General features: G+C 43.8%; 1 protein-coding gene across 30 annotated transcripts in view; it reads right to left on the reverse strand.

Moving 5' to 3' along the window:
* The window catches only part of FOXN3 (forkhead box N3), a 415,372-nt gene extending 400,391 nt beyond the window's left edge, over nucleotides 1-14,981 (reverse strand). For 21 of the 30 annotated variants that reach the window (XR_014809132.1, XR_014809134.1, XR_014809126.1 and 18 more), the window contains exon 1: nucleotides 14,843-14,981. The gene's annotated coding sequence lies outside the window, so the exon portion shown is untranslated. Of the gene's footprint in view, nucleotides 1-6,446; nucleotides 6,553-13,587; nucleotides 13,674-14,842 lie in introns of those variants that run through there. The other 9 variants (XR_014809135.1, XM_021098360.2, XM_021098357.2 and 6 more) reach the window with 2 other exon arrangements.
* Nucleotides 14,982-19,404: the final 4,423 nt, after the last annotated feature.

Below are 19,404 nucleotides of genomic sequence, written 5' to 3' on the forward strand. Positions count from 1 at the left end.
TTAAAATATCCTTGAATATACGTGGAAGGAGGTAATATTTTGAAAATAGTGACTATGCTTTCCCTCTATTGCTTCCTGCACATAGGCTCTTCACCCTAGCTGCCCAGAGGCATTCATTTGTTTCAGGGACTATTAGGATTATTAAAAAAAAAAAAAAATCAAATTCCTTTTTCTGGTAGTATAAGAGAATCGATAGTTCTCAAACAATCAGAAATGCCAGACACAATATTTCCTCAAAAATAGTTTGAAATATATTTATGAGCTGACAGGAAAATGAGGCATACTCCCAGTATAATGTTCTCATCAGCTTTCACATTAAAGGCATTTAACAAACTGGGACAACTTGAGTTTTTACAAGTCAGCAGGGCATAGGGAACAGCAAATAAACTTGCTGGCACTGACAAAGCCAGGGCCCACCAAAATAAAAAATGTAACCGGGGGTGTCCTGCTAAAGACAGGACTCCAGAAGGCTACCAGAATCTCCTTCTCAAAAATTTTTTTTTTTTTTTTTTTTTTGTCTTTTGTCTTTTTTTGTCTTTTGTTGTTGCTATTTCTTGGGCCGCTCCCGCGGCATATGGAGGTTCCCAGGCTAGGGGTTGAATTGGAGCTGTAGCCACCGGCCTACGCCAGAGCCACAGCAGTGCGGGATCCGAGCTGCGTCTGCAACCTACACCACAGCTCACGGCAACGCCGGATCGTTAACCCACTGAGCAAGGGCAGGGACCGAACCCGCAACCTCATGGTTCCTAGTCGGATTTGTTAACCACTGCGCCACGACGGGAACTCCTCCTTCTCAAAAATTTGTGCTGAGTAGAGGGGAGAGAGTTTTTACTGAAAATTTGTGGCCACAAGACAATCCTCACATGGGTTTTGAGGAGGAATTATGTCGTTGGTCCCCAGAACTTCTAGTTAAGGATTTTAAAGTCCTTGCTTTGCAGATTGGTGATGATCCCAGACACTTGGCAGAAACGAATGCAAAATCTAATAAAATTCACCTTTAATTCAAATCTCAAATAATTCCCACTGATAAAGTCTCCGAAAAAAGGTAAAGTTACAGTAAAATAAAACAAAGTAAAATAAAAACCACAAACACACACATGCATAAGGAAACAAAGTGTCATGAACAACAAGTAGCATAAATAAGAGATAGTAGAACTGAACCCATAGACTTCACATTTTTAAGTTACCAACTAACATAATATTTCACATCAACGCTGGTTTTTAAAAGTCTAAAAAAATTATCAGACACACACAAAAATAAATGTTTAAATACATAATAGGGAAACAAGTATATAAGCCGTAAGCAAGATTAGGCAGGTTAGATACAGGAAACAAAAGAGACTGAAAAAGTTAGCAGAACTATAGCACAGAAAGACATTACAGAGAGAGACAGAAAATATGAAAAGGAGGTTAAAACACAGAAAATACAACAAAATCTAACATATATCTGATTTAAAATGCAGAAGTAGAAAAAAAAGTGTACACAGCAGAGGCAATACTGAGAATCTTTCAACTGATGAAAACAAATCAATTCACCAAATAAAAAAATCCTCAGCAAAAGAAATACATAAAAGGAAATTCACATCTATAGACATTTTATCATAAAAATGCAGAATACCAAAGACAAAAAGGAAAATCTTCAAAGCAGCCACAAGGTACACTTGAAAAAAGAATACCTACATGGCAAATTACATTTAGCATTGATTTAACAGCTGAAGCCAGAAAACAACGGAACATCTTTAATATATTGAGAGTACCAGAATTGCATACCCAGCAAAAATGTATTTTATACCTAGAAGAACTATATTTTAAAAGGAAAAAAAAGGAAAGAAATAGATCCTCCCCCCCAAAAAAAACTGAAATAGGTCTCCCTCAATGGATTCTCACTAAATGAAATCTATAAGAAGTGATGGTGAGGGAAGGAATTACAAGCAAAAAAAGTAGTAAATATGTGAGTAAATCTGAACAGACATTTCTATTATAAAATGATCTCTAACACAGAAGGCTAAAAAAAAAAAAAAAATCGCAAGCTAGAACAAAAACACTGGGCAAAAATGGGACCTACGGTAGTGGTGGAGGGGGCAGGATGGTAATGACTGGAATTAAATCCTAAGGTCCTTGCCTTGTTTAGGGGAGGAAAGAAATTAATTCAGTTTACACTTTTAAGTAAGCGTGCTAAAATATCTAGAGAACCACTAAAAGAATAATTATTACATTATTAATACTGTAGTGTAAAACTTCCAAATTCCCATAGAATGATATATGAAATAAAGGAGAAAAAAGTTAATCAATCCAAAAGAAGGCAAGAAATGAAGGAAAATGAAACATGAAAAGATAGGACAAATGGGAAGAATAAAATAACAGGAAGGAATAAATCAAGTATGGAATTACAATAAATATAAATGGACTACCTTTTTCATTTAAAAGATAGTCACAGACTGTGTAGATAAAAAATACCCAGCCTTACGTCAGAGAAAATGATGGCCCAGTTAAACTTTTTTTCAATAATACAAAAGGATTGATTAAAAATAACATACACTGGGAGTTCCCGTCGTGGCGCAGTGGTTAACGAATCCGACTAGGAACCATGAGGTTTCGGGTTCAGTCCCTGCCCTTGCTCAGTGGGTCAAGGTTCCAGCGTTGCCGTGAGCTGTGGTGTAGGTCGCAGGCGTGGCTCGGATCCTGTATTGCTGTGGCTCTGGAGTAGGCTGGCAGCTACAGCTCCGATTCAACCCCTAGCCCGGGAACCTCCATATGCCGCAGGAGCGGCCCAAGAAATGGCAAAAAAGACCAAAAAAAAAAAAAAAAATACACTGGGTCATGTATTAAAGATACATTTGAACTATTAGGATGGAATTAGCAGGTTCAGGATCCAGATTGTCATTTCAGCAGCTTAGGTCACTGCCGTGGCGCAGATTCAATGCCTGGTCCAGGAGCTTCCACATGCCACAGGCACAACCAAAAACGGAAAAATGAAATAAAATAAAATATTAGGATGCAAAGAGTTTGAAGAATCAAAGGATAGGGAACCAAGAGCAAAAACTAATAATGAAGAAACTGATTATATCTGAGTGTTTATTTAGTATTGTTCCATGGACACCAGACAATATACACTTAAAGACAAAAAGTATTATGAGAGTTGGAGTGTGCTACTTCATGATAATAAAAGATTCAATTCTCCAAGAAGATAGAAGAATTTTAAATGTGTATATACCACGTAGCGTAACTTCAAAATATATCAAGAAAACGGATCATCTACCATCTTAGGGAGAGATTTTCATACACTTCTCTCAGTTAAAAAAAAAGAAAATAGCTTGAGTTAGGATGATGGTCGCCTTGCAGAAGACAGTGGCATGGGCCATGAAGGGACTTCTTGGGTGCAGGTCATATTCTTTTTATTACTGTAAGTGCTGGTTACAGGGATGTGTTCACTTTAAAAATCCATCTGTCTACAGATGTAGCTACAGACATACATATACACGCAATATATATTTACATATACATGTAAATATGTATCTATACTCTATCTATGTATACTACAAATGATGTGTGTATATAATGTTTCCGTTAATATGAAAACATACACAACTAAACCAAACATCGTTTCAGTATAAAAAAAAGTATGTGGTACAATTATTAAAAAACAAAACAAGGCCACATGGCTAGAATTGTGGCATTCTTAGGTGGACATGGGTGTAACTAGTAGACTCCATCAGAAATTGCATAGCCTTGAAAGTCAGGCTTTCTCCTGGGGCAGGATTTCGCCTCTTTAACAGGATTGAAGGATCCAGCTTAAAGAATGGACTGGAAAGCCGGAGAAGATGTTGCTTTTCACCCATGAGGGCCAGTGAAGGCCCTGATGGTTGTGTCTGGGTGGGACAAGGAGGGGAAGGGAAAGAAGCGCCTGCTCCTTTTTCTGTGGCCAGTTAATGGCTGGGAAGAGAAAGGACATAAGCAATGACGGTGTACAGCAGAAATTGTCACAACAGGGTAAATCAACCATACGTGCATAAAACTGTTAGAAATGGAGAAAAAATTAAAAGTATACTTGAACCAAAAAAAAGAAGGTGATCACACGGGAGTGGTTTGCTGCCTGTCCTGACTTCTTGGCTGATTCCGCCTCCTGATAGAGGCGATATCTCTGCATGAGGGGTGTCCTTGTGCCCATGCCCCTCCTTCATCTGGAGTCCTAGGGAGAGATGGTCTACACCAGCCTGCACAGAGCTTCATCAGCCTGATTAGGCAGGGGGAGCTGTGAGGTGGGGTACCTCGGGGGGACCATGGCCAGAGGAGGGAACCTTTGCAAAGGCCACCAGGCCAAGGGGCTTGATGGATGGTGTCGCTAACACTCAGAATTTGCTGCCAACGGGAGCTGAGGTTGGACCCAGGCAAGCAGGAGATGCCACATCAGGTTCTGATGGAGCCAAGAGGATAACAAGATCAACTTTTTTTTTTTTTTTGGCCAAGCCCACAGCATAAGGACGTTCCCAAGCCAAGGACCAAACCTGCGCCACAGCAGTGAGATGGGACTGTGACCATCCTGGATCCTTAACCCACTGAACTGCCAGGGAACTCCAGATCAACTTTTTCTGAAAACCAGGGGTCACTTACTGGGTCCCAACCGTGTTTTTTTCATTAAGTAAAAAACAACAGGAGTTCCCATCGTGGTGTAGTGGAAACGAATTCAACTGGGAACCATGAGGTTGCAGGTTCAATCCCTGGCCTCGCTCAGTTGGTTAAGGATCTGGCGTTGCTGCGAGCTGTAGTGTAGGTCGCAGACGCGGCTTGGATCTGGTGTTGCTGTGGCTCTGGCGTAGGACGGTGGCTACAGCTCCGATTAGACCCCTAGCCTGGCAACCTCCATATGCCGCAGCTGCAGCCCGCCAAAAAAGACTAAAATATAATAATAATAATAATAATAAATAAAATAAAATAGAAGAGATCAGAGTACATCAAGGATAATACAATCTTGTAAAACTTCTATTTCAGTCCTACATGTTAGTTTATAAAAACTTTTGTATCATCTGTCCATATGTGCTTACTGGAATCTCAGGAAAACGTATCTGCAATTTTAGGCTGAGTCTTTGAAAACCACTGGACTAGATGATGTGTCACAAAAGCCACAGGCATCATCTGCTAATACAGAACAAGCAGCATCCCTGTGCAAGAGACGCAGCCATTGAGAGCCAAGGCCACCCTAGCTAAGGAGCTGGAGCTGCTAGTCCAACATAAGAAATAAAAGAGGAGAGTGCACTCAACACACCCCACCTCCACCACTCTGTCGTCACAGGCAAAGAAGCAGGAACATGGAGGAAGGGCTTCTGTTTTCCTAGGAAGACTGAGAATTATCCGAAGGGACTGTCTGGATTATCAGATCAAAATAAATTTTTTAATGAATGGGATCACCAACATCACAATAAAAGAAGGATGATTCTTTTTCCTGAGAGTCAAGGTGTGTTTGCTGGGGAGAAAGCTTTGCCGCAGACAAAGTGGACAAATTGCATTTTCTCAGTACCAAGAGTTGCAGAGTGGGTGAAACTGGTAACCCTACAGTGGTTGATGGGAGGATGAAGGTTGGGGTCAGGGAACTGTATGAACAAAGTCAGCGGAGTTGTAAGGATTAAGACAAGTTCAGGGATGTATAAACCCTGACCAGATCTGGGTGTGCTTCCTCTGCACCAATGGGTAGGGCCAGATAATAAAAGGTCTTGAAAGTTAAGCAGAGGAGGACAGACTGGGCAAGGAGAGCAACAGGGTCACCAGAGGTTCTCAGGAGATGAGGGACATAACGCAACAATAACAAATAGAAATTAAAACAGCTATAAGAATTCAAGTGGTAAGACACCTCAGGCTCCGTGCCAAGGGCTTTACCATTAGCCGTCACATTCATCCTTTCAGGATTTCTACATTACTGAGTCTTAGGTTAGGGTCGCATAGCTGTAAGTAGGTCTGAAAGCAGGAAGTCGAAACAAAAACACAGCAAAAGGAGTGCCCTTATTGAAAATTCCTGCTGGAACTCTAGACCCTGAGCCTATGCTCTTCTCTTGTATCCATTCCTCTGATCAAAAAAACAACAACAACAACAAAACGCTTTCTAAGGATCATCATATTGAAGTTCAGAGGACCACTAGAAATGGCTCTTCTAAAGCGTCCACAGTTGCAAGACCCTGGAAGGAGCTGAGAAGTGAGAATGGTACAGAAAGTGCTTGACGCTCTGCCCATGTCCCTTTCAGGCCTGAGTACTCCGTGCCAGCAGCCCAAGCTTCACCTCGACAAAGGGCATGAAATCCCTCCCTGAGAACCCCTTGTCGGGCCAAAGTTCGCACACCAACCTCAAGGGCTGGGAATCAACGTCTCAAGAGAGTCATCAACCAGTTATATACCCAAACCAGCTCGCGCGCGCCCAGGGCCCCTGGCTCACGGTGTTAACTGGGAGGACAACTCACCATTGGCGTCCCGGCTCCCACTCGCGCCCCCTGCTGGTATCTTCCCGGAATCGTCTCCCAAGTAAACTACCGGCCCTGGAATCCTCCTAGCTGGGTCAGCTTCCAACTAAAACAAAAGGCATAATACCGAGAACGAAGCACTCAGGGAGAGTGTCACTTCCATCTGCCAGTTTAAGAAGGCAATCAGAGTTAGGGAACAGATGGGTGTCTCTGCCAGTGACTTCTTCACTTTTATATCTGTATCACACAGCACAGTCCCTGGTATGCAGTTGGGGCTCAATAACTGTTCACTGAATGAATGGGTGAATGATTTGTTTCCCTAACTTGGTGCATACATATCTTGAGCACATCCCTAGATCAATTCTTCAAAATAAGTTCACATGTGAAATCTGGGAAAACATACTGTGAAGTAAGAACTAGTTCCATTCAACTTGTCATCATTCACCTGAGGTCCTCAAGAGAATTAGCAAGTGCCAGGCACCTGCTTCATTGAAAATGTCCACATCGGATCCACTGTTAGTTCCGACCAGTCACATACAGACCAGGCATAGCGGGATGCCCGATGAAGATGCGCCTCGTCATTGTCCCCTTTGCTAGCAGGAGAGCAGAGCTCCTTGCTTAGATGAGGAAGCCACACTAACCCAGCTCAGCTTGGTCTATATAAACCCATGTGGAGTTTGTATGATTTATGACTAAGTGGGGGGGTTCCCAAGAAGGAAACACCCAACACCCTGCTAATGTGACAATTGAAGCCAGCTCCTTCTGCGCAGAAAGAAATAAGGGAGATATCATTGTATTTGCATCTCTGATTTTTTCAGCAGCTCGTATGAATTATAAAAGAAAATGTTGTCTAGGAAATCTGTTTTCATGGATGCCGCCAACAGGAATTCTAAGTACAATATTTGGATAATTCAAGAAAATCATATCCCTGTGCTGAGAGCTTTTTGTTTACTAACTAGGTGAATGTGCTCAGGGATGCATGAAGGGAAATTCCAAAGATGAAGAGGAATTAAGAACGATAACCTCTGACAAGGGAACAAAAAAGTTCCTCCCATCACGAACGGTCAGACAGGGGAGCACAGAAAGTCAAGAAGCAAAACTCTACCTGCCAAAATCACAACAGACATTTCCTCCCCCGTCCCTCCATCCTGCACTTTTTCCCAGGAGGAGATTCCATTTTAAGTATGGAGGGGGAGCCATCAACCCTGGACTAGAGACCGAGGGGCAGTTGTGAGGTAGCCAGTGGGATGGAAAATGCCTGGGACTTGAGGCCAGGGGGCCTGAAAGTGAGAACTAGTCGGCTATCAAAGAGTATGTGGCCCTGAAAACATAGGTGTCTCAGTTTCTTCATCTGTGAAATGGGACAGTAATGCATAGTAGTAGGAGGAGTATATTATGAGTAGATTATTAGAAGACTCAATGGAGTCAGCCCCTAACCAACGAAAACCCCTTACCGGCTTAATGTGATTTTTCTGTATTACCCAATATTGCCAAACTTAGCATGGGCAACCTGATTCTCTTTCAAGAGACAATCCTGTTAGGGAACAACTGATGGAAACTGCCCACCTTGGCCAGGTACAATGATAACCGCTTGCAGGAGCAGTCTCACAACAGGAGGTCCCAATAAGAAACAGTGCTGCCACCAGAACAAATTGGGAGAATTCTGGAGGGGGCGAAAGGAAGGACGAGACACCAGCCCATCATACATCCTGCCAACGTCCCAGAAACGCTCACCCTGGAATCTGTCTTGAGGGACCCTGAATTGGACCAAATATGGGCCAAGCAACTCGGAAATGAACCCCATCTCCATTAACCCCGAGTTCGTGAGCCACGTGGCAGAGCAGTTCTGAGTCCCCTTACCCTGCTGCTCTCTGTTCCAGCGAACCTTTCCAATAAAGCCTTTTGCTTTGTCCGTTGAGTGTCTCCTCAGATGATTCACTTTTAACTGTTAAGACAAGAGCCACTCTCAGGCCTTGGAAGGGGTCCCCCTTCTGGTCACAATTTTAAATGCTAAATCCAGACCCATGAAACAAGATGACCGCCTGCGTCTAGAGGCATTATGAACTAGGCATTCCATGGTAGCTGTTTTCATCGTAAAGGCTGCAAAAAAATGTTCAGGTTGCCAAATCAGAACGTTTCAGAGTTTGAACAGATCATCGGAAGTTACCTAAAACCTAACCTTGTATAATACACAAACATCGCCTCTCCAAGGAGGACTTGCTACTGTCTGAATCTTCATAAAGCAACATCTGCAAAGGTAAAGGCCACACTCTGTAGGATATCGGGAGCCCTCCACGTACACCCGAAGCCAAGTCCTGGTAACCGGACTGCATCCTGGAGTTCCAAAACGACAAAAAGAACATTAGAATGTAAATGCTCCGCTCAGGGAGAGTCACTAGTCTATTATTAAGACTAGCCCTTGGGGAGTTCCCCTCGTGGCGCAGTAGTTAACGAATCCGACTAGGAACCATGAGGTTGCGGGTTCGGTCCCTGCCCTTGTTCAGTGGGTTAACGATCCCGCGTTGCCTTGAGCTGTGGTGTAGGTTGCAGACGCGGCTCGGATCCCACGTTGCTGTGGCTCTGGTGTAGGCTAGTGGCTACAGCTCCGATTCAACCCCTAGCCTGGGAACCTCCATATGCCGCGGGAGCGGCCCAAGAAATAGCAAAAAGACAAAAAAAAAAAAAAAAAAAAAAAAAAAAAAGACTAGGCCTTGGGAGAGCACCATAGGTTTTCTCCAGCTGTATACAGTCTTCCCTGAAAGAGGAGTCAGGGCGGGGGAGGGGGAGGACTTCAACAGCCTAAACAGGAAAAGCTCTCTTCAGTCCGATTCACCGAACCAAAGTCAACCACAATCATCTTCGTCCCACTACCGTGGCCAACTCTTGCGTGCTCACACGCGTTTCATCTTTGGAGCGGAAATGTTTTCTTAAAAAAGAAGAGATTCCAGCACAAATTGTTGGAAGATCTGTGGCTTCCCGGCATATTGATTATCTTCATCACCATCTCTGACCCCTCGCAGGCCATCGAAACAGGGCAAGCACAGTGCATGTTACAACAGAAGGCAGCCAGGGGGCTGTCCTTTCTAGTTCTATAAACTCCCCAACTGGGTGGCCTCCAAGAAACAATGCAGGGAGGTTGGCCGTGGCCCTAAGAAGCACAATGCGACCATCGTTCGCCTGAAGTCTCTGTGGCTTGCTCCTTCCTCCTGTAACCGAGCATGTGTGAATCACGGGGCTGTGAAAATCCCGAGTGGAAGTGAAGGGGAGCCCTCTGTCCGACACCCCTAGACATCTTAATAATATTTATGGCTTCTGGGATGTAAAAAAAAAAGGAGAAATGAGCTCGAGCCCCGTACTGCCATTTCCGTGAATCTCATAATGGAAGAGATAATGTGAATACATTTGATGATATTCAAATATCATCTGTGTGTTATCATTTTACTCAACACTCAAAATACGACTGTGTCTGCCAAGCAGATTACATAGCTTGGCACGCTTCCATTTCATGAATGACACTTAATATGAAATAATTTTCACTGACAAATAGAGTAACAGTGATATAACAGATCCTAAGGTGGTACTAGAATAAATCCAGGCATTCCGGTATGATGATAACCCGACTAATCCCAAACACGGCTGCGAGGTGTTCCTATCACTTTCGAGGAAAGGACGGCCTTTAAAAACAGCCTTGCTCCTTCCCTCCTTACAGACCCGACCTGGGCTCTTTCATACTTAGGGCCCATCCAGTCTTGTGCTATATAAAGAATGGTTTATTAGAGTCCATTGCCTGCCATTCCTTTGCCCTACTCTGAGCACAAGAGCCCTCCTCAAGTGTCAAGGCAAAGGTTCTCTCTTCAGCTCAGAAGTTCCAGCGCTCTGCCAGAATTTCCCTCGGGCCTTCTTTAGAGAATATTGGGGGCAATTTAAAAGTAGTGGTTTGTTGGAGTTCCCATTGTGGCTCAGCGGTAATGAACCAGACCAGTAACCATGAGGTCATGCTCAGTGGGTTGAAGATCTGGCATTGCCATGAGCTGTGGTGTAGGTCACAGACATGGATAAGATCTGGCATGGCTGGGGCTGTGGCATAGGCTGGTGGCTATGGCTCTGATTCCACCCCTAGCCTGGGAACTTCCATATGTGCTAGGTGCAGCCCTAAAAAAGAAGCAAAACAAACAAACAAACAAAAACAAAAAGAAAGAAGAGAAATAAAGAAATATAAAAGCAGTGGTTTGCCCCAGGCACAACAACTCTGGGCTCTGAGCTCTTGGTTCCTCTGTTTTTACTCAACTCACATATCAGGATCTTGCATAAGATTCCAGTGGGTGCTAAATATAAAACCAAAAAAACGATGGCTTCAAAAATGTGTGAAAATCATTGCAACAAATGGTTCCTTCCCTCAGGCACTCTTAACCCCCTCCCCAGGCTGGTTCCTTCAAATGGAGATTTAGGTATTTATCTTCCTTTAAAGCACCTCGCCCTCGTTTCCTCTTCCAGAATCTGAAACCTACCGCGAACTGAAACAATACTTATTGACAATATCCAAAAAATAATCCAGAGTTTTGCACCATAAATCTTTGCAAGGTTATGATTTGTTTTTCTCACATGGATTCTAATCCGGCTTGGGTTCATCCTCTCCCCAAACTCCAACTCGCCCCCCTACCCCATCAGTAAAGCAGGCATTTACCTGATATGTCATCTCTATGGATTTTATTGTTATAAGCAAAGAGGAATGAAGCTGCCCCTCCCCCTCTCCACAAAACTGGCAGCTGGTTGGTATCCTGGACTAATTATTTGAAATTTGGCAAAGACATCAAAAAATGCCAACTTCGGTGAGTGTCTATATATCTGACAACTGAAAATGAACTGGAATGTTATTGAACATCTATTAATGTATATTGGTCAAATCGGCCGTACATTGTGCATAATGATCGATTTTCCTAATCTTAATGTCAAAAATAAATGAACAGAAATGCCAAAGATTGGGGGTAATTTGATTGTACGCCTCAAAAGTCCATTTAAAAAATGAACTGTTCTGAGCAAACTACTTGACAGACAATGGAGCATGAAGGCAGATTCTAGAAACTAACAAATCCCATTCATTTCCTTCAGTTTGTAAAAACAAGCAACTGACATGTTTCCTGCCAATGAACCATGGTTGAAGATAAGAAAGCTGCCTCCAGGAAATCCTTTGCTAAAAGAGAACAGTTGTGTCATTAAACTTAAACCTTTTTCACCAAATCTCAATCAGTTAAATATTTGACAACATGGGATCACGAAATATATGCTAAATCACCCCAATAATGCTATCCTGCTTCTAAAGTCTATTATTTCCTACGACATAATGCCAGATATTCAATAAATATTACAGTCTAGTTCGGATTCTTTCTACCCCCTCCCATGCAATTAGTTGATGAAAACAAGGGGAATTTTCTGCTTTTTGGAAACATCAAAGCTTTTGTTAAATGAGATTTAAAATGGACCGTTTTTAATTAAGATAAAGCAATAAATCATCATGATTGAAAGAAGGATATTTCTAAATGAATATCAAGCGCTTAACATGTAAAGACAACCACTGACAAGACTGAAAAAATAAAGAAATGCACCGGCTTTATATTGACAAGTTTCAACGTTGATCCCCAAAGTCAAAATTTAGCCTCCTTGGTTATTTTTCACTTAGCAAAGTGAAAGAGTGAGATCTCCAAACTTTTCTCTCCTCACCAAAACCACTACCAAGATGTTGAAAATATTTGCAACTTTGAGGACCGTCTCAGTTATCCTAAAACTAAAGCATTCTTTTCTCCACCCATGCACAATATTAATGATAACAGTTTTGAAACAGCTCTTATTTCGGTTGAGGGCTCTCCTTTCCCTTTTGGCTACAGAGAACCCCCTTTCTTCCACCTCCCAAAGCACCAGACAGCCTGCAATGCCTTAGAGGGAAGTTCCAAAATGCCACCGTTCTTTAAATTCAATTGCTACAGTTCCAGTGTGAAGCCTCTTGCAAACAGAAACTCTTCATTATACTGTCCCCAAATGACTCTTCAGCCACAGGTTAACAGTCTAGGCTGTGCAGCTCTACAAAGAGTTTCGTTCTAACAGTAACCATACAAAACCAGTTTGCTCCCACAATTAAGTGATCAAATACATTCTTTTTAGCCTTCCCTGGTGCAACTCACAGGTACCAAAATGCAAAGTAAGTACATGTGTTCATCCTTGCTTTAAGCCCGTTTCTTCACACATTTCCAATAAAAATACAGCTACGAATTCCAGGAGACTGCATTTTTGGTTGTTGTTGTAAAATGACCTTGATTTGACAGGCACAGTCTCAGGTTTCAACAGATGCTCTGGGAAAGCTTACAGAAGCCAACATGTTCTCCAGGCATCTGTGATGACATGCAGGTTTTTTTTTTTTTTTTTTTTTTAAGTGGTGGTTATGGTAAGGGGGGGGTTACTTGTCTCGGTTTCCATGACAACCATGTCTCTACTCATGGGTTATTAGATTCCATCCACTTCCTGTGTCTAAATTTTTAAGCCAATCAGAAAAGTGCTTATGCATTTTACAACTTCTAGGACAGTGCTTCTTTAATTGGGGCGTTTTAAGGCTCCAGTGGAGGTGTCTGCCAGCCTTATATTTTCTCTCGTATAGATAGAACAATTCACAATATTTACTAACTCATATTCTTTTAAGGTGAAGAATGCCCTTTTTCTTGACTGTGAAATGCATTCTCCTCAAACCGGATGCCACAATTTCTTATAACAATGTGCAAACTGATTTTGCTTGTTTGCTCCTGCTTGCCTTTCTCTTTCACTATTACAGACTTAAATCCAGTACGTGATACATGCTAACAACGCACAAGACACTTAAATGATCCAAGTAAAGATACAGTTAAGAACGCATCTACTGATAGTGCTAAGTAAGGCTTCAGATTTAAAAAAAAAAAAAAAAAAGGTTAGGAAAAATTATTCTAAGTTTAACAACTTTGCATTCTACAACTCCCGAGAAGAAATCATCAAGAATGTATTGTAAAGTGATATGTCTATAAATGCAAGCTAGGAGCTGACGTCTGCGAAGAAATTTGTCACCAAATGGCCTACTTTATCTGGCTAGAGGCAACAACAAAAAAATTAAACACAAAGGTACCTCAAGCAAACTGCACCCGATTTCAACATCAAGCTTGCAGAGATCTGGGCACGAGAAGACACGTCTGAAATTACAGCACGATTTTCAAAGAAGGTTTGGGGGTGACTGTTTTCCTAAGTCCCCATGGAACTGACCAATCAGTGCGAGGGAAGAGTGGGCTGTAGTCATTTGTGCAAATCTTCCCAGCTCTGCGATCGCCCTTCTCTAAGGCAGAGCTGGCGATCAATGAAAAACTGGGAACAAAAGGAATATAACAGGATGTCTTCCTTAGCTAAGGAAAATGATTCCCTTTTTCTTCAATGAGCCCGTCGCACCCTGCCTACAACAGCTCCACATGGGAGCTCCCGGCAGAACAGACCCTTGGGCTGAAGCCCATTTTACATGTGCAATCATGTGTCCCAACTGCTGGCAAATGTGTCACCTTAAGCACATCCTGTGACAGAGGGCTCCCCGAGCCCCACCAATTGAAACTAACAAATGAAATAAATTAATAATCCCACCATGAAAAGCTGCCGAGAAAGACTGTGTTTCCCGTCCCCAAACGTCAATCCGGGAGTATAAACAAAGCATGAAAAATAGTCTCTTCAGCCTCCCTGGCCAGAGAGCACGGTTTTCTCCTCAAAACGGTGTTTCTCCAAAAAGAAATATTCCGACGGCCCTCAAAGGAAACTCCCATCTGTAGATGTCATATCAGGATAACCAGTTACAGTATTTGAAAAGAGGTTTAAACTGCCCACAGATTGGACACTCTGTTTATAATTGATAGCAAAACAGTTGCGACAGCAATGCTGTAAACTCTGCCCGAGCCAAACTCCACCTTTAACACGTTAGTTCCTTGAAAATAAAAGTAATGCCATGGGGGGGGGGGGTGTCACAAAAGTAAAGACCTGGGAAGTAATTAACAGAATTACAGCAATGATTTGATAATTTTTAAAATTATCCATTTGTCTGCTATTTTTGATTTTTTTAAAAAGGCGACTATCCACAAATTCCTGAGAAACTTTTTTTTTTTTTAATGAACTTACTTTTGAGACAAAACTAATGAAAATATACAACTTGCCATCCCTGGATCGTTCCCATTTGGACTGCATGCTATAAATCAATCTGAAACCAGGGGGAAATACGGGGGCGGGCACCTTAAAAAAAATCAAAGGGTGCCCCCAAATGCAGCAGCCTGAACAGTGAGGGCTTCTCGTGACAATGCTGAACCAGAGCAGAAGATCAGGAGGCAGGAAATGAGCCCCATTTTCGTTACCTTCGATCGCCTGCCCCCCCGCTGCTTCTCGCGGCCGCATTGGGGGGCTGCGGCGGCGCTGGACTCGCGGGTGGCCCCGCCGCCGGGTCGCGCCGTCTCCCGGCCGAGCTGCAGCCGATCGCGGCCGGAACCCCGGCTCCAGCCCCGGCGCCCGCCCGGGGTCGGCGGCGCGGCTCCCACCCGGGCCCGGAGCCCTGCTGGGTCCTAGTGCGCGCCGCGCGCCCGCCGGCGGCCGAGTCTGCAGCCCGCACGTACGGCCGGCGGCTGGGGAGCACGGTGGATTCCCTCGGAAAACCGAAAACCCGTCGGCCCCTTTCACCCCCGACACGGTAGGGGCGGATGAACTGGAGCTTAACGCCAAAGCCCGGGCTAAGACGTTTAAAAGGAAAACATTGGCGACAACTGAACTCATGGAAGGCGGATATGATTATCTGCAGCCCGTGTAAAAAGCGTGGGGCAGTAACTGGTTTCCGTGGTTTCTCCCTGTGCACTTGTGATATTGTACGTTCACAGACGGTAAGAGAGAGTGCGGGGTCCGGAAACAGAGGTTTCAAAAATATAACGCTCCCCCTGCATTGAAAAGTGTGTGTTTAAAACAATGTTTTCAACAGTTTTCCAGTGATTTTTTTCCCCATAACACGTCCTTTTGCATTTTGCTTTCTCTTACTTTATCACATGCTATTTTAAATAACAAAGGCCCATATGGCTAAACACGTAGTCATTTGATTTTCAAAAGACCTCAAAAATCGCAGCAGAATATGCACTCATGTATCTCCTAAGAAATCAACTAGAAAGAATTAATGCCGGCATATGGTGTGCTTCATGGAGAAAACTTAATTACAAATTAAAACGAATGCAAAAATTCACAAATTCAGTAAACTGAAAGTAAATTATGATCCTAGATGTATACACTAATCAGCTTACATATAGTTAGAGAAAATCTAAGTTCTGGATTTCTTCTTTAATGGCGCAGAGTGTTAAATGAACCCTTATAAGAAATCCCCCTGGTTTACCCCCAAAAGGGCTTTCAGTGCCCTCCCAGCACCTTCATTTACTGCAGCCCACCTGGAAGACAACTTTTTAAACTTGCAAGTCCTCATTTAAGGGGACGATTCTATTCGCTCTTAATTCAAAATAAAAGTGCTTTAATTTGAAAAGCCTGTTTGAAAGGGTTTAAGGCTAGAAGCTTTCTTTCAGTCTTTGCTCTCACCAAGTTTGAAGGTCACAATTCTGTAAAACTGCTAATAACAATGGCACTGCGGTTTGACACCAAAAGGAAAATCAAACATGTGTTTTCTGAGTGCTATTTTTAGAGCTCAAAAAAGTCCCTTTGAAAATTACTCTGGCCCTCCTCCTTCCCAATTACAGCTAAATAAATGTAATGGAAGATTTTCAGTATTAATTAAACATCAAAGGTACCGTTTCTGCTGCCTTGTGTCCACGCAGAGAACTTTTTGTAATATGTTACACTTGTCCATCTTCAGAGTCCTCACACAGACATGTCATGTGATCTTTACCACGCTTCAGGGATGAAACAGACACTGTAATCCTTGGTTTTCAAATGAGAACGTGGGGGTCCCAGAGGGTTACCCTGGCCTGTCCAGCATCACAGAGCGGGTCCTCAGAGAAGCTGGGATCCCCACATCTCAGACACCAACGTTTCCAACAGACTCCTGCTTTTTCAAGGGCACCACCTGGCCTCCTGACGATTCAGCTGCAAATACCGTGGAAAATGAAGTATCCAGAACAAAACAGCAAGTACCCTTCCTAGTCATCATGTCTTACCTGTTTTAGAGCAGCGATTTTCCAGACTGAACATGAGAGGCAAGTTGCAGATGCTTTAGTCTCTGCTAAATGAGACAGCTGACTGGACAGATTTCCGTCCTGTGGCGGTCCAGGGCCCCCTGGTCAACTGAAAACTTGAAACTGGGTAGCCAAACAATGCCCGTCACCTATACATACACCTTTTTGTTCTTTATCAGAGACTAGAAACTGACTCCACTTGACACGTGGAGGAGGGAAGTTTTCTCAAGCGGAGCTTGGTTTTCTATGTCCCAGCACTGAAAGTCCTCAAGGACCCTGGAACCTTAGACGTTTCTGATACCAGGTGGCCTATCTGTGAGCTCCAGGGCGTCTCTTCCCCAACCTGGTGACAAGCGGGGCGTTACTTCTCAGTCCTCCGGCACCCATGGGAAAGTCACCAGTCAGTTCTGTTTGTGGCATTCCACTTCCTCCTCCGCTCTGCCGAAAGGAAATGTGACGACTCTGATGATGTGTCCCAAACCACCTAAATACCAGCCCGGTGAGGGCAGGGTGACCCTAACCGAACAGACAGAAATATCTGACTCTTAGAAACGATTTACTCCTCTTCTTGGGCAGCTCCTCAAGAAGAGGCTGGGCCTGGCAGCACCCTGGGAAGAGGTGGCCCACCTTCCTGGGGAAGCACAACGAAGGATAAACTCACTGGTGAGTTCGTGTGATTGACCATGAGTCTAATTATAGTCACAACATCCACCTGGCCTTCAAATGTTGCAAAGGCCAGGCTGAAAGTAATCTTAGCACCAAAACGGGGTGATGAGAAGCTGAAAAGGAAAGCTGGTAGAGAGCAATTCCTCAAAGCTAGAGCACACCAGAGAAGGGATTGGTCAAAAGAAACCGTCATCCAGCCAGCCAGCCAGCCAGCCAGCCAGCCAGCCATTCTGTATACCTCAAACATTGAAAACTTAGGTGTAGTCCTGTTCCAGGCTCTGGGTATAAAAGATATTATAATGCATCATACGGAGCTCTCAGGTTGCAAAGCACTGCATAGGTGCTGCAGTAAAACCATGTTACAGGCATTGTGTTCCAATGCCAGTGGTCCTGATCCTGGGCCGGTCTCAGCCTTGCCTTCCGCTCTGTTTAGCTGGGAGCCGATTCTCATAGGCCAAGTTTTATAGAATCCTGGGTCAGTTGGCTAATGGCTGGATATGGCCCAAGAGAGGTGTTGGAGCGAGAGTGGAAGGTGGAGAAAAGGAGAGGCCGGAGAATTTCATCATCCCTCTTGCCTCTGCCAGCACCTGCAGCTGTGACCGCATCTGGCTGAGGCTTCTGTCTAGTGACCCCAGCCCCTGGCTCAGATAACATGTGCCACTTCCTGTTCACTCTCCAGCTTAGGGATGTTGATGGCTTTTTCTGCTACGATTAATTGCTGGGTAAGTTCACCTTCTTCGGTTTGCATCTCAGATCCTCTATTACGGGTGGAGAGCAATCGCCTGCATTAAATTCCTTCTGTGCACATCAGCAAATCCCAGTGGAAGGGCACCTTTCCCAAGTAGTACTCCTCAAAAGTATCAAGGTCATAAATAAATACAGAAAATGCTGAGAAACTGTTACAGCAAATAGGAGCTTTAAGGAGAACCAACAAGAAAATGTATTGTGGTTAAAAAGAGCATCAGGTAAAAACTCAGGAAACTGAGGGGTTCCTTGGTGGCTCAGTGGGTTAAGGATCTGGCATTGTCACTGCTGTAGCTCTGGTTATTGCTGTGGTGAGGGTTTGATCCCTGGCCTGGGAACTTGCAGGTGTCAATGATGCAGCACAATAAACCAAACCAAAGCAAAACAACCCCCCCCCCAAAAAAAACTAAGAAAATGTAAATCAAGCATGGAACATGTAAGATGTTAATAACAGGGGAACGTAAGTGGGAGGTAGGCAGGAACTCTACTAGCCTCTCGATTTTTCTGGAAATGTAACACTATTATTTTTTAAAAGTCTGGTTTGTTTTTTTTTTTAATTCTTCTGTGATAAATATGAAACCCCATTGCCTCCCTTCCCAGGTAGGAGTTAGGTCTGATCCATCAGGTCCAGGGCTTTTTTACAGGGAAGCAGAGCAGGGGGTTTCATGATCAAGACATCAGGAAACATCCCCGCAAGGAATCCAACAGCTTTGGGAAGCCAGGAAAAAAAAACCCAAACAAATTAAAAAAACAAACAAACCTGAATTTGAAGCCAGAATGTGGTCTGGGCAAGGATGATGAGAGACAGGAGAGGACTATGAGTGGGGAAACCAAGACGGCCCGCCCGGTGTGGAGTCAGGGTCCAGGGCCCTGGCCGAGAAGGGAGGCTGCTTGAAAGACTGTGGGGGTGGGAGAGGGGCTGGCCCCAGCCTCTCTGGGGGCAGGGAGAGAAGAGGAAGAGGGGAGGAGGGGCGTGAGAAGGAGGAGGGGGAAAGAAAGAACAGTAATAATAGCAACTGAGAGTCCCTGAGTCATTTTACCTAAATTTTCTCACTTCTAGTCCCTTATAAGCAGCGTGCTATTTTTATTCCCATTTTACAGATGAACACACTTGCCCCAAATTGCATAGGTATTTAGGGACAGAATTATAGCTCAAATACAAGTCTGCAGGACACCAAAAGAAGGTCAACAAGTCACCATGGTGGGCAGCCTTGCTAGAAGCCATGATTGAGTCTTCAAGGACAAGTAGAGGTTAAGATGTAAGCTAGTGTAGGGAGAAAAAGGACTTCACGGAAGGGGCACCCTGGGTGCGGGAAGGGCATGGCGCGACAAGAAAGCCAGGCAAGTTA

Source organism: Sus scrofa, chromosome 7 (assembly GCF_054392235.1).
Source record: "Sus scrofa isolate SSC_HxYL_T2T_F1_AM1 chromosome 7, Sscrofa_HxYL_maternal_Yorkshire_Landrace_v2.0, whole genome shotgun sequence".
Lineage (NCBI taxonomy): Eukaryota > Metazoa > Chordata > Mammalia > Artiodactyla > Suidae > Sus > Sus scrofa.